This window comes from Mustela putorius, unplaced genomic scaffold, assembly GCF_011764305.1.
Source record: "Mustela putorius furo isolate JIRA1106 unplaced genomic scaffold, ASM1176430v1.1 tig00000430_pilon_pilon_pilon, whole genome shotgun sequence".
Lineage (NCBI taxonomy): Eukaryota > Metazoa > Chordata > Mammalia > Carnivora > Mustelidae > Mustela > Mustela putorius.
In genome coordinates, this window is record NW_025421377.1 from 19,391,267 (window position 1) to 19,407,194 (window position 15,928).

At 35.4% G+C, this 15,928-nt stretch overlaps 1 pseudogene; it reads right to left on the minus strand.

The window, feature by feature from the left end:
- Positions 1-1,155: 1,155 nt before the first annotated feature.
- Positions 1,156-15,928, minus strand: part of LOC123392049 — a 47,297-nt pseudogene continuing 32,524 nt past the window's right edge.

Here is a 15,928-nt window from a genome sequence, read left to right on the forward strand (position 1 = left end):
TGGTCATTTTCTTTTCTTTTTTTTTTTTTTTTTTTTTAAAGATTTTTATTTATTTATTTGACAGAGAGAGATCACAAGTAGGCAGAGAGGCAGGCAGAGAGAAAGGAGGAAGCAGGCACCCTGCTGAGCAGAGAGCCCGATGTGGGGCTCGATCCCAGGACTCTGAGATCATGACCTGAGCTGAAGGCAGCGGCTTAACCAACTGAGCCACCCCAGGCGCCCCAGTCATTTTCTTTTCTTTGTATCTCCATAAAACCTTTTGAAGGTACTGCATATATTTCACAATTCATAGGATAATGACATTTTTAAGATTGTAGAGTTTTTTCAGGTTATGCACCCACTCTGCTTTAGGTGACAGTTGAGAGAAGAATATAGAGATTTAAACACTGAAAGACAGAATGGGACTGTTTACAAACCACCATGTTTTAAAAAGTGCTTGCATCAGTCATCTATTAAGTATATTTTTGGTCTGTTTATCACTTATTTATTAATCAAAGTAGAGTTGACACACAATGTTACATTAGTCTTAGCTGTATAACATTGTGATTTGACAAATTTCATACCTTATGCTCTGCTCACCGTAAGTGTAGCTACCATCTTTCAGATTGGTTATCTTTCCCCACTCTTTTCTTACTTCCTTTTTACATCTTTTTTTTTCTTTTTCTTTTTTTGCCTTTTAATTTTAGGTAAGAATGAACACAGTGGATTTGTTGATATCCCATTGTTCAACAAATTATCTTGTTTATAATCAACATTTCAATTATCTTTTAATTCTAGAAAATGCTAATTAATTAGAAAGACTATATGAATGCAGGCTTTTGCTTTTATGCTCAACTGCAATGGATCAAAACCTAATACAAACCAAAGATATGGAAGATAATTTTGACCATTGATTTAGCTCTCTCTTTGTTATGCCACTTCCACCTTTTCCTTGTCCTTGAAGTGAATGTACTTCAGGTCTATTTGGGGAGAAGTCAGCCCAGGCCTTAAGATTTCAAATACTAAAAACATGAACAGTGTGCTTAGTGTTCTCATCTCTATTTTAGTAAAAACAAATGATTCAGAAAGATATTTTTCCATACTAATGGCAAGGCTCAGTAGGCAGGGCTCAAATGTGTCTACACATGTTTATTGTAATGTTTTACAAATTTTTACTTATACTTTCTCTTTTATGTTACATGTGAAAGGAGATTTAACTTTAAATGGAAAGACACCATTAGCCACACTCTCTTTCCAATTGGTAAATAGCTGTCCAGCAGAATCAATGGTTATACTTATCTTCTGTGGAATCTGGGCATAGGTTGAGGCAATGAGGTTGTGCTTTTCTTTTGTGAGATTTTGAATCACTGTACCTAGAGGAAAACACCAGAATATGACTGTCATCTAAGTTTTGCACAAATTCTTCTATTTCCTGCAGAGAAAAAATTCTTTGTATTACAAAGATGTAGCATCATAGGGAATAAAATAAAGTTCACTTGCACTTGTAAAATCAAGATTCAAGAAAATTGGCAGAGACATGGTTAGATTGTTTTTTTACCCGACTCGTAGAGCCAACCAGTCTCTCTCTCTCTCCTTCTTTCTTTTTGCCATCCAGGCTCTTTAGGAAGAAGTATATACATATCTAAAACTTATGCCTTAAGTACTTAATCATCAATTACTGAATAGCCATAGAACCAAGCCATTCTACCAAAGGTAATAAGAATACAGCACTTTTCATGATGATTGACAGTGTTACTTACCAGGGTTTAATTTTATTAAAAACTGAGTGATTTGCGAATTTGTAAAAATATACCTCAAAAGAAATCCTTGAAATGGGTCTGAATTTGGTTTTTGAGATTATTATCGTAACAGTTTGTATCTAATAAATTATTAATGTGTTACCTGCTCTTTTAAAATATATGGTTTCCCTGGTAAACTTTCTCATGCTTTAAATCATCCCTACCTTATTGATAGGACTAGGAAAATATTTATTAGAATTATGATATATAGTGATATGTCATAAAAGGAGATAACATATTTAAACTACTTCAGTAATTATAAACTACTTTTAGGGGACAGTGATTGTTTCTCCTCCTGATGTATAAAAGCTCCCAATTCAATGGACTTGAGTTACATATCCTTAATTTGAGACTTAGTACAGAACTGATATTAGTTGTCTCTGTAAAGTAAACCCCTGCCATTTGTAGTTATGCAAGTTGACCACTGCAAACTCTGGGATTGGGCCAGTCACATCATATTGTATAAGAATAATATCCTCTAGACATGTGTCATGTATTGTCAGTAAAAACTTTTGTGGCATCTCTGAAATCACTATGTTCCTAAATTAAAGGCTATTAAGTGATCAGAGAAGAGATGATGTCAAATTTGGGAGTAAACTTGCACTTTTAGCTTTGTTAATATTAGTGGAGTATTTCAGACATCTCAAAAATTATTGTCTTAATATTTATATTGATTCATGTCCCCAATTATATGAATTTTGAATGGTGTTTTATATATATATGTGTATGTGTGTGTGTGTTTATACATAAATATATACATATATATTTATATTTATACTAAATTCATTGAGTTCTTGGTCGGAGGACCCCTCATTGCTTTTTTCTTGTTTTTATTTTATTTTATTTTTTTAATTTATTTATTTGACAGAGAGAGAGAGATCACAAGTAGGCAGAGAGGCAGGCAGAGAGAGGGAGAAATAGGTGCCCTGCTGAGCAGAGAGCCTGATGCAGGGCTCGATCCCAGGACCCCGAGGTCACGACCTGGGCAGAAGGCAGAGGCCTAACCCACTGAGCCACCCAGGTGCCCCTTGTTTTTATTTTTAATTCTTTGTAATTAACATATATTGATATATTAGTTTCAGGTATACAATACAACAACTCAACAATTCCATACATCACCCAGTACTCAACATGACAAGTGCATTCTTCAATCCCCATCACTTATTTCACTCATCCCCCAACCCACCTCTCCTCTGGTCACCATCACTTGCTGTAATTAAAAGCATGTTTCTTGCTTTGTCTTGCTCCCTCTTTTTTTTTTTCCTTTATTCATTTGTTTTTGTTTCTTAAATTTCATATATGAGTGAAATCATATGTTCTTTGTCTTTCTCTTATTGGACTTAGCATCCCTATTTTCTTTGTCTTTCTCTTATTGGACTTAGAATTGTACTCTCTAGCACCACCCATGTCATTGCAAATGGCAAGATTTTATTCCTTTTTATGGCTGAATAATATTCCCATTGTATGTATGTACCACATCTTTATCCATTCACCCATTAGAGGACACTTGCGCTGCTTCCGTATGTTGGCTATTGTAATTAATGCTGCTATAAATATAGAGGTGTGTGTATCCCTTTGATTTAGTGTTTTTGTCCCCTGGTTGCTTTTCAATCTCTGTATCGAGTGCTAATCTCACAAAACTACCATAAGCATGAATGCTATTCATGCTGCACAAAACTTCTTATCCAGAGGTAAACTGAACTTGTAAGGGAATAATTTACCCTCTCTTCACGCTTCCTCATTTTATCTGAGATTATTTTGTGAAATTATGTGGCTGTGTGTGTGTGTGTGTGTGTGTGTGTGTGTAAAAGTGGAAAGTCGATAACAAAATTATTTAAATAGGTGATTATCTAGAGCCAGAGAAATGGTGTCACCTCTCTTTTGATGTCTCCAGTTAGAAATTAGTTGATTATATTAAGTCTTAATAGATCTTGGTTTGCAGCTGTAACTTGATTGGCAAGAAAAAGGGCATTCATAATCCTAAAGTGAAACTTCATCAACATACCTTTTTTTTTTTTTTCATTCTACGTAAAATTTATTTTGGAAAAGCAGTAGAATTTAACAATGAAATTCAAATAAAACAGTGAACTTTATTTTTTTTATTTTTTTTTTAATTTAATTTCTTTTCAGTGTAACAGAATTCATTTCTTTTCAGTGTAACAGAGAATTCATTTTTTTATGCACCACCCAGTGCTCCATGCAATAGGTGCCCTCCATAATACCCACCACCAGGCTCTCCCACCCTCCCACCCCCCAGACACACGTTCAAAACCCTCAGATTGTTTTTCAGAGTCCATAGTCTCTCATGGTTCATCTACCCTTCCAATTTCTCTCAACTCCCTTCTCCATCTCCCCATGGCCTCCGTGTTATTTGTTATGCTCCCACATATAAGCAACATACATTTTACTAGAAATAAAAAATCAAGAATTCTGAGAACCTCATTTGTTCTGCAAACAACTTAAAAAGATTTGGTTAATATTATCACAGTATAAGTAAATAAAAGATTTTCCTCCTTACTCTCTATTGATAGTTAAATAGTTCTTCTGTTTCTCATTATCATTTCCCTTCCAATGTCCCTGGGCACTCTATGTATTTTCCTTGGAAGATTTAGGAATGTGATATAATATAATTTCTTTTTCATTTCAAAAGGAACCTGTTTTCAGGTTGATAAAAAAAATTAATCCAAATTTGGATATTTTTTTCTCATTCTCATGAACTCTACTTAATGCCAATGACCCTCAATATTTCCTTTTCTGTTTGCTAAGCTTGAGAGGCCTATATTATCCAATGACTTCTAGAAAAAATTCTACTTGTAAATCCTACCAAGTAGGATTATTCCTCTAAGTAAATATTTCAAAAAAAAAATTAGAGCTCATTGTATTAATTTTAAACAAATTCTAACTTTATGTGTTTCCTATATCATTAGAAACAATCACTATCAAAGAAACATTCAAAATGGAAATCCAGGAGACTTCCTTATTTCCGACTTTCCCTCAACTCCTATTTGGTTTCACTCAATAACAATGTGGAACTTACCCCAAAGTGTCTGAGGAAAAACATGCTTATCTCTCTACCATTATGATAATTACCTGTGTTTTATAACTCCATCAGCTTGTTGAGTAAGATTACAGCAGTCTCCTTAGTGATTTTTGTGGCTCTACTTTCCTGTCACTTTGATCCATTATCCATACTATAGAAACAATATTTTGAGATGTATTTTCAAATCGTGCAGTTTTTTTTCAGTTTAATTTCTCAATAAAATGACAAAACCACACCTTTTTGCATCTTAAGATCCCTTCTGACATGGAAAATGGGAAATAGAGTGACCAACCAAAGATGTTTAGTATTATGTCTCTGTTACTAAGGTGGTAATCTTTAAAGGAAAATCAGGAGTCATATCATAAGGAATACAAAAATCTTTCAACATAATCATCTTTCCTTACATAAAAGATTTGGTGGGCTTGGGGCGCCTGGGTGGCTCAGTGGGTTTAAAGCCCTCCGCCTTTGGCTCAGGTCATGATCCCAGGGTCCTGGGATTGAGGCCCCACGTCGGGCTCTCTGCTCAGCAGGGGGGCCTGCTTCCTCCTCCTCCTCTCTCTCTCTCTCTCTCCCTGCCTGCCTCTCTGCCTACTTGTGATCTTTGTCTGTCAAATAAAAATAAAATCTTAAAAAAAAAAAAAAAAAAAAAAGATTTGGTGGGCTTGCCATGAAGCCCACCTTCTCTGAGAAATTTAAAATTAAGTAGGTATGAATGAGGAAATTCAAAATCCCAAAATGTTTGAATTCACCAAATTTCAGCTTCACATTTTCAGTTTTTCCTCAGAGACTCACGTAAGTAGTGGGTCTCCTGGATTGGGTGGGAGGATTAGCCTATAAGTTAAATAAGAAAACCTCATCACCAATTTATAGATAAACTACTAAGGACAAGATATGTTTAGGTCTCCTAGAATAATAGGGCTTCTGATGTGAAATTAAAGGGGGAGCATTAATGCAACAATATGGAATTTAAAAAAAAAGAGAAAAAGAAAGGAAAACATAGTTAACTATATGTAAATTTATTTTCTGACCAGAAAAATAAATGAAGGGCTAGAGGAGAAAAGATGGTGGAGGAAGTAGGGGCCCTAGATTCATCTGGTCCCTGGAATTCATCTAGATATCTATCAAATAATTCTGAACTCCAGTGAACTCAACTGGGGGGACCTAAAAAAAGAATTGTGCAAATTGCAATTCTACAAATAGAAAAGCAACCACTTTTTGCAAGGTAGGAGGTGTGGAGATGAGAATCTGAAACAATTAATGTACAGGACAAACTGTGGGTAGGTAGTGGGAGCCTCTATCAGTTTGCTTCCAAAGGAGCCCAAAATTGTAACTTTTGGAAGGTCTGCTGTGGTGTGTGTGTGGGGGGGTGGTCTTCCTGTTTTGAAAGGCACTCAGGTGGCAAAGAAAGAGGGGTGGAATCCCACAGGGGGACAGTAGGATGGTCTCAGGGATCCCTGGAGTCACAGAAAAAAAAAAAAAAAACTATGCATGAGTGTGGCAGAGTTCCCAGGCAAGAGAGAGGGGGGAAACAGACACAATCAGCAAGACCAGGAGTGGGCTTGCAGCTCCGTGTTCCATAAACCCACTCATCACAACATGTTCAGGTGACCACTCTACAAGTGGAAATCCAGCAAGCAGCAGAACCATGGCCCAGATCTCCCTCTCTCCCCTCAGAGAACAGCACAGTTGCATTCCACAGGAGTCTGCAAAGTTTGGAGAGACTCAAAAAAACACGGTCATGTGTTAGAGGATAAAGATGCTTGGTCACAGGCTGGGTGAACACAGCATGCGAACGAAAACTAAGTAGAGAAGAGTGATTGACTCTTTTCCTGTGAGAGGGCTCACTGAAGAGTTGAAGGATGAACTTTTAAGCTCACAAGCTAGAGATTGGGGTTGCCACCATTTTCATTCCCCCCCACCTGCTCCAGATATCCAAATCTACTTAAAATGAGCCTGGTCCCCCTGGCAAGGGCTGTGCAATCCACTGGTGGCAAGGACACTTTGAGAAGCAGCACAACATCCAACACCCCTTCCCCCCCAGAAGACCAACAGAAAACTTCTAGTTGATAGCAGGTTTACCCATTATACAGGACTCTGAAACTATGACTGGAAGAAAAAAAAAACTATGTAGAGCTCATCGATTTTTCTTCTGATTCTTTAGTCTTTCTTGTCAATAATTTTTTCCCCTTTTCAATATTTTTTTTTTTAGTTTTTTTCAACATTTTTAAAGTCTTTTTAATTTTCATTTTTACACTTATATTTATTTTCTTCATTTTGGATTCCTTTCTTTTTCTGTCTCTCTCTGTCTTTCTGTCTCTGTCTCTCTTCTCTCTCTATATATCATATATATATATATATAATTTTTTTTACAAATTTGGGATTTTACTTTTCTTTCTTCTACAAAAGAGAGATCAAAATACATCCAAGATCTAGTGTATTTGCTCTGCTCTATTCAGCTCTTTTATATTATATTCTCCCTCTCTTTTTTATTTTTTTCTGATTTCTTCTGATCTGTTTAGTGTGAAATTTTTCTGAGGTTATTGCTGTCTCTCTATTTTACTGTATTTTTGTCCTCTCATTTATCTATCTTGTGATTTTCTCTGGACAAGAATGACAAGATGGAAGAATCCAAACCACACCCCTCAAAAAAAGAAGAAAGAGCTATATAGGCAGCCATTTGATCTTACTCGGACTGCCAGGGACCACTTAATCAATATGGATATTACTGCAGATATCAGATAAACTAAAATTCAAAATTCCAAAATAACAATTTTAAAGATACTAGCTGAGTGTTTGAAAGAAAAACAGAAGATATTTTTGGGGAGAAATATAGGAACTGTAAATCAGGTCAAAATAATAAAAAAGTTATTAATGAGATGCAATAAAAAATGAAGGCTTCTTAACTGCTAGAATGTGCTGAGGCATAATAAGAGAAAATTTAGTGACATTAGTGTCCCAAAATATTGGAGAATAAAGCACGAAAGCTGAGAAAATGAGAGATTAACAACTACTGGATTATGGCGGGGGGAGATTTTGAGAGATAAAAGATATCATAAAGCAAAAACAACATCAGAATATAATTGGGATCCCAGAAGAAAGAGGAAAGAGGGGGTTGGGGGCATAAGGTATATTGCAGCAAATTATAGTGGAGAACTTCCCTAATCTGGGGAAGGAAGCACAGCGAACCACCCCCCTCGAGATTCAATAAAAAAACAGGTCAACAACCTGACAGATAATACTGAAACTTACAAATCACAGAGAGAGAAAGTGAAAATCCTGAAAGCAGCACAGGACAAAAAAGTCCATAACCTACAAGGATAGAAACATAAGGCTGGCAGCAGACCTGTCTACAGAGACCTGTGGCAAAGTACTGGTATGATAAATTCAGGGTGCTAAAATGAGAAAAAATATGCAGCCAAGAATACTTTATCCAGCAAGGATGTCATTCAAGACAGGAAGGGAGTTAGGAAAGGAGCTTTTAGGACAAACCAGAAATGCAAAGAATGTCTATGACTTTCATGAAAACCAGACCTGCAAAAAAAATATTAAAGGAAATACTTCAAGCAGGAAGAGAGAGCCCCAAAAGGGAACAGAGATTAGAAAGGAAAAGAGACTATATATACAAAAACAATAACATTACAGGTAATAGAGTGGCCAAAAATTCATATCATTTAATAGTTCATATAATTTTAATAGTTTGCTCTATTAAATGGGCTAAATGTTCCCAGTCAAAAGACACAAGGTAGCAGACTGGATAAACAGGCAAGACCCATCCATATGTTGTTTAACCAGAGACTCCTTTTAATTTTACTTTTTTTTAGACCCCTAATTTTAGACCTAAAGACACACTCCATATTGAATTTGAGAGGGTCTGGAGAACTATTTATCATGCCTAGGGTAGCAATCCTTAGAAAAGAAGACAAAGATTAGATTTTAAACCAAAGAATTTAAATAAAAGATAAAGGACACTATAGCATATTAAAGAGTCTATCCAACAAGAAGAGATCTAGCAACTGTAAATATTTATGCCCCCTAAACATGAGAGTAGCCAAATAGATAAACCAATTGATAAACAAAATTAAAGAAACACATTGATAATAACACAATAATAGTAGGATACTTTAAACACACCCAACTCACAGAAATGGACAGATCATCTAAGCAGAAGATCAACAAGGAAACAAAGTGTTTTGATTGGCACACTGGACCAGATGAACATCTCAGATATATTCAGAGCACTCTATCCTAAAAGAAAAGAGAGAATACATATTCTTCTCAAGTACACATGGAGTTTTCTCCAGAATAGGTCACATTCTGGATCACAAATCAGGTCTCAACAGGTACCACAAAAGACTAAGATTATTCTCCTCCGCAGCAATTTTTCAGACCACTGTGCTTTAAAACTTGAATTCAAATCACAAGAGAGGAAATTTGGAAGGAACACAAATACATGGTGGTTAAAGAGAATCGTACTAAGAAAGAATGAATGGTTCAATGAGGAAAAGAAACGTTAGAAAACAAAAAAGAACAGTAGAACAGATCAACTAAATTAGGAGCTATTTTTTTAAAGGAGAACAAGTAAAGATCCAATTAAAACGCTATCCAGAGTTATCAAAAAGAAGAAAAATAACCCAAATTAATAAAATCATGAATAAAAGAGGAGAGATCACAACCAACACCCCAAGGAAATACAAACAATTAAAGAACATACTATGAGCAACTATATTCCAACAAAACTAAAGGCAATCTAGAAGAAACAGATTCATTCCTAGAAACATATAAACTACAAAACAAAACAGAAAGAGGAACATATAGAAAATCTGAACAGAGCCATAACCAGCAAGGAAATTGAAGCAGTGATCAAAAATCTCCCAAGAAACAAGAGTCCATTGGCATGGATGGTTTCCCAAGAGAAATTTTTACCAAACATTTAAAGAAGAATTAATATCTATTATTCTGAAGATGTCTCAAAAATAGAAATGGAAGAAAAAAACTTCCCAATTCTTCCTATGAGGCCAGAATTAACCCTTATCCCCCAAACCAGACAAGACCCCACCAAAAAGGAAATTGTAGACCAATAACCCCAATGAACATGGTTGCCAAAATTCTCACCAATATACTAGCCAATAGGATCCAACAGGACCTTAAAAAGAATTATTCACCACAAACAAAGTAGGATTTATTCTTGGGGAAACAAGTGTGGTTCAACACATCAGGAAAAAAAAAATACAACAACAACCAGAAAAGAGTATTTGACAAACTGCAGCATCCTTTCTTGATTAAAACCCTCCTCACCATAGGGATAGAGGGAACATACTTCAATATTATAAAAGCCATGTAGAAAAAAAATCCACAGAGATTATCAATTTCTCAATGGTGAAAAACTGAGAACTTTTCCCCTTAGGAAAGGAAACTATGGGGATGTCCACTCTTGCCACTGTTGTTCAACATAGTACTAGAAGTCCTAGCCTCCGGAGTAGATAGTAGAAAGCAAATCAGACAATAAAAAAAGAAATAAAAAATGCATTCAAAATTGGCAAACAAGAACTCATTAACGAAATCAATCTTTCTGTATGACATGACACTTTATGTGGGAAAAACCCAAAGACTTCACCCAAGAGTGTTAGAACTTATAGAGGAATTCAGCAAAGTGGCAGGATATAAAATCAATGCACAGAAGTCAGTTGCATTTTCTCTTTTTTTTTTTTGACTTTTAAATTTTTTATTTTTTTATAAACATATATTTTTTATCCCCAGGGGTACAGGTCTGTGAATCACCAGGTTTACAACACTTCACAGCACTCACCAAAGCACATACCCTCCCCAATGTCCATATCCCCCACCCCTCCATTAAGCAATAAGAGAGAAGAAAAAAAGGAATTAAAGGAGTCGATCCCATTTACAAGTGCACCCCAAAACCATAAGATACCCAGGAATAAATCTAACCAAAAGAGGAAAGGGTCTGTACTCTGAAAACTATAGAACACTCTTAAAGAATTTGAGGAAGACACAAAGACGTGAAAAAACAATCCGTGCTCATGTATTGGAAGAACCAATACTGGTAAAATGTCTATCCTTCCTAGACCACTCTACACATTTAATGAAATCCCTATCAAAATACTATCAATTTTATTCATAGAGCTGAAATCAACAATCCTAAAATTTGTATGGAACCAGAAAAGACCTTGAATAGCCAAAGGAATGTTGGAAAAGGTGAAAACCAAAGGTGGAGGCCTCACATTTCTGGACTTCATGCTCTATTACAAAGATATAATTATGAAAGACCATATAGTACCCAACACACAAAAAGAGAGACATAGAACCAATGGAATAGAATAGAGAATCCCAGAAATGGATCCTCAGCTCTATGGTCCCCCTACTCTTTTTAACATAGCAGGGAATAATATCCAATGGAAAAAGGACAGTCTCTTCAACAAATGATATTATGAAAATTGGACATTGATATATGCAGAAGATTGAAACTCGACACACTTTCTTACACAAAATAAATTCAAAATGGATGAAGGGCCTACTTGTGTCAGGAATCCATCAATCTCAAAGAGAAGAACACAAGCAGCAACCTCTGTGGCTTCAGCTGCAAAAATTCTTGATATATACATGTCTCTAAAGGCAAGGGAAACAAAGGCAAAGATGAACTATGGGGATTTCATCAAGATAAGAATCTTTTGCACAGCAAGGGAAAGAATCGGTAAAAACCAAAAGACAACTGACAGAATGGGAGAAAGACATATGCCAAATGTTTATATCAGATAGAGGTCTAGTACCCCCCAAATCTATAAGTAATTTATCAAACTCAACACCCAAACAACAAATAATCCAGTCAAGAAATGGGTGCAGAAGAAGACATGAACAGACAATTTCTCAAAGAAGACATACAAAGGATCAACAGACAACGTGAAAAAAAAAAAAAAATGCTCAAACCTCTTTTGGCATCAGAGAAATATAAATCAAAACCAGAATGGGATACCACCTCACACCAAGTCAGAATGGTTAAAATTAACAAGTCAGGAGGAAACAACAGATGTTGGTGAGGATGCAGAGAAAAGGTGAACCCTCTTAAACTGTTTGGTGGAATGCACCCCTGATGCATCCACTCTGGAAAACAGCATGGAGTTTCCTTAAGAAATGAAAAAAAATAGAGCTACTGTGAATACCCAGCAATTCTTTGCAACACTGCTAGGTTTTTTACCCCAAGGATACAAATGTTAGAGATCTGAGGGGTACCCCAAAGTTACGATACAGCATCAATGTCCACAATAAACAAATTGTGGAAAGAGCCCAGAGGTTTATCAACAGACGAAATAGATAAAGAGGAAGTGGGTATGTATGTGTGTGTGTGTGTGTGTGTGTGTGTGTGTAATGGAATATTACTCAGCCATCAAAAAATGAAATCTTGCCATTTGACATGACAATGGATGGAACTAGATGGTATTAGGCAAAGTGAAATAAGTCAATCAGAGAAAGACAATTTGTCATATGATCTCACTCATAAGTGGAATTTTAATGAAACAAAACAGAGGAGTGTAGAGGAAGGGAGAGGAAAATAAAAAAGATCAAATCAGAGGAGACACACCATAAGAGATTCTTAACCCAAGGAAACAAATAAAAACTAGGGTTCTTGGAGGGGAGAGGGGTGAGGGGGATGGGGTTACTGGTCCCACAGACCTTAAAGATGGCACAAGATGTAATAAACAGTGGGTGTTATATAAAACTGAAAATCACTGACTCAAAAACTCTACCTCTGGCAAAACTAATAAAACATTACATTTTAACATTTTAAAAAAAAGAATTAAAACAAAGACTAAACCAGACTCCCAAACTAAATAATTTACCTCTTTATTTTTTATTTTTTCTCTCTAACTGAACAATGGAGAATAGATTCATTCCATAATATCAATAGAACGAGTGGAGAATAGATTCACTCCATAATATCCAATAATGTCAGTTGTTCATGGTTTCTATGTGTTTCTAGCTTTCTCTCTTCTTTCCTTCTCGCTCGCTCAGGTATTTGCTCATGCCCAAAATGCCTGTTACAAATTTTCAGGATCACTCCTCTCGTAAGATCACCATCAATATCAGCCCAGCTTATCTCCTTCTGATTTATAGCAACTTATAATAGCTCATTCACTTCAGTTGATGGGCCACTATTTTATAGTTAGTTGAGAACTTCCTGAGTTAATTCCAATTCATGATAGCCCTCCTTTTAGAATGTGTGGTACACAAGTTACATGTGCAATTATCACACAACTTTGGCTGCTACCTTTTGCTGATGTGTTTTTGAAGGGGGGAACACATTTTGGGTAATGACTTTTTAAGATTTTTATGCAGAAGAATGACTAATTTGCCAATAACTCAATCAATCAATTTCTATTTATCAAAAAAATACGTTTTGTAACTGAGAGAAATAGCCTGAGACAAAGAACTGTTTCCATTTAAGAACTCTAATCACAGTTGATAGTGATATAACAGCCAGGGAGAGAAGCCTCCATTTTAGAGTCAAATCTCTTTTTTAATGCTTGAAATTATGTCCAAGGTTGACAGTCCAATGCCTATAATTTTGATAATAAAAGTTTTGCCCAAGTACACTTTGTTTGGAGTTAACAGAAATTACACTAAAATTTCATCTTTTTAGTTTCTAAGTTAATAGGATTTTTTTGCCCTTTAGGTGCCTACTTTCCTTGTGACTTAAATCCTTAATTATGAACCCCTGTGTAATTATATTTTCTATTAATCATTCTCTTGTTTTCACTTAATTCCTCCCCCCACCCCCACCAGGTGAGTGAGTTTACGTGACTTTAGGCTTCATTTAGAAAGGTTAGTACTCACACAGCAATTAGGAAAATTCTATATTTGAATGGTTCACAATAACTAGTAGACTGAGGATGAAAGGAAAGAATGAAAAGTGAATTTAAGTATTAAAAAAGCTTGTAAATGATTTTGTAACTCTTATTCAAAATGTTAAACATAATGAAATGTGGCATGAAACAGTGAAATGAAGTTGACCTACATTTCTTTTCCTGTAGTTATATTATTCAGATATAGATTGGGGTTATAATCATGATAGATAATTCTATAAAAACATTAATTAACTTTTTTATTAAAATTTAGCTACCCTATATATTATTACCAAATGAATTTATTATTTTAAGCTACCAAAGTGAGCCAAGTAAGATAGTTCTTAATTTTAAAGAATTTCTTGGAGATTGCCTGAAGCATGGCCAGTGTACAATTTTGCTTAATAAGTTAATGCCTATGCCCCCTCTCCCCCATCTTCTTTGATAATGTCTCTGTCCTTTTGTTTATCAACATGAGTCCTTTCCAGACTTTACTCATAAGTGTCTTTACTCATAAGTGTGGCAGTGACCTATATATAGTATTTCCCCCTGTAATTTACCTCTGGAGGTAGAACTTGAGGCCAAGATTCTTGCATTTCTCTTTTTAACGTAAATCTATATAGAGCCTAACATGTAGTATGCATCTACAATATGTACTGATTATTGAATTAATTAGTTTATAACAAATCAATGCATTTTAATTCAAATCATGTCTAAGAGCACTCCTTTAGCTTTTAGTTCTGTGAAACAATTAGATATTCAGTGAATTAGATAATATTTTCTGTCTAATATAAACCTACATTTGTTCATATCTTTGCATACTACTCAAAGATGGTTTGTGTTTGAAGTGGAAGCCTGTCTGAGTTTGAATGATTCAGATCATACTTGAGTTTAGAAAAATTGCAGAGAATAATCATTTTTAGCAGGTAAAGGCAAGGAAAATGAAAACAGGTAGAATAATGTATTTCAGTGAAGTAAAGAAAAAATCTTACTCTCTTTTTACTGCTCTGAAACGAAGGTTTTTTAGTTTTTTTTTAAATACTTTTCAGGTTTTTCTGTGTGGAACTCCCTCCCCAAGAAATATAAAGCATTCTAGGAAACTTTTCAATGGCTAGCCATGGTAAAATTTTCCAAATAGGACTTTCTGAAATTTATATCTAAAATTTATGAGAGTGACAAAAATTGTGAGCATTCTGTTCCAATACAAATGGTACAAGGTTTGGTTATAATCATCCCCCATTACCAGCAATTTTCTGGAACAGATTGAGGTAAATTAAATCTTTTTTGTTAGTCTTGTTGTTAACATTGACATATTTCAGTTTATTATTGGTGTCAATAAGTAGGTTATCTTACTCTTTGAATAAGTATTTTACTATTTCTTCTTTTTTTAAAAATTTTTAAAATTTGTTTTTATATATTTTTTTACAAACATATAATGTATTATTAGCCCCAGGGGTACAGGTGTCCTGAATCACCAGGTTTTACACACTTCACGGCACTCAGCATATCACATACCCTCCCCAATGTACATAACCCCACCCCCCTCTACCTACCCTACCCTCCCTCCGGTCACCCTGAGTTTTTTGTTTTGTGACAGTAAGAGTCTCTTATGGTTTGTCTCCCTCCTGATCCCATATTGTTTCATTTATTCTTTTACCTACCCCCAAACTTACCATTTTGCCATCTCCCCACATCCTCATATCAGGGAGATCATATGATAGTTGTCTTGCTTTGATTGACTTATTTCACTCAGCATAATACCCTGTAGCTCCATTCATGTTTTGTCACATATGGTAAGATTTCATTTCTTTTGATGGCTGCATAGTATTCCATTGTATATATATGCCCCATCTTCTTTATACATTCATCTGTTTGATGGACATCTAGGTTCTTCCCATAGTTTGGCTATTGTGGATATTGTTGCTATAAATCATTTGGGTACACGTGCCCCCTTCGGATCACTACGTTTGTATCTTTAGGTTGAATATCCAGTAGTGCAAATGCTGGGTCATAAGGTAGAAATGCTCTATTTTTGAAACTTTTTGAGGAAACCTCCTTGCTGTTTTCCAGAGTGGGTTGCATCAGCTTGCATTCCCCAACAACAGTGTTGTAGGAAGTATTCCTCTTTCTCCCCATCCTCGCCAGCATCTGTCATTTCCTTGACTTATTATTTTAGCCATTCTGACTGGTGTAAGGTGGTATTTCATTGTGGTTTTGATTTGTATATCCCTGATGCTGAGTGTTTTGAGCACTTT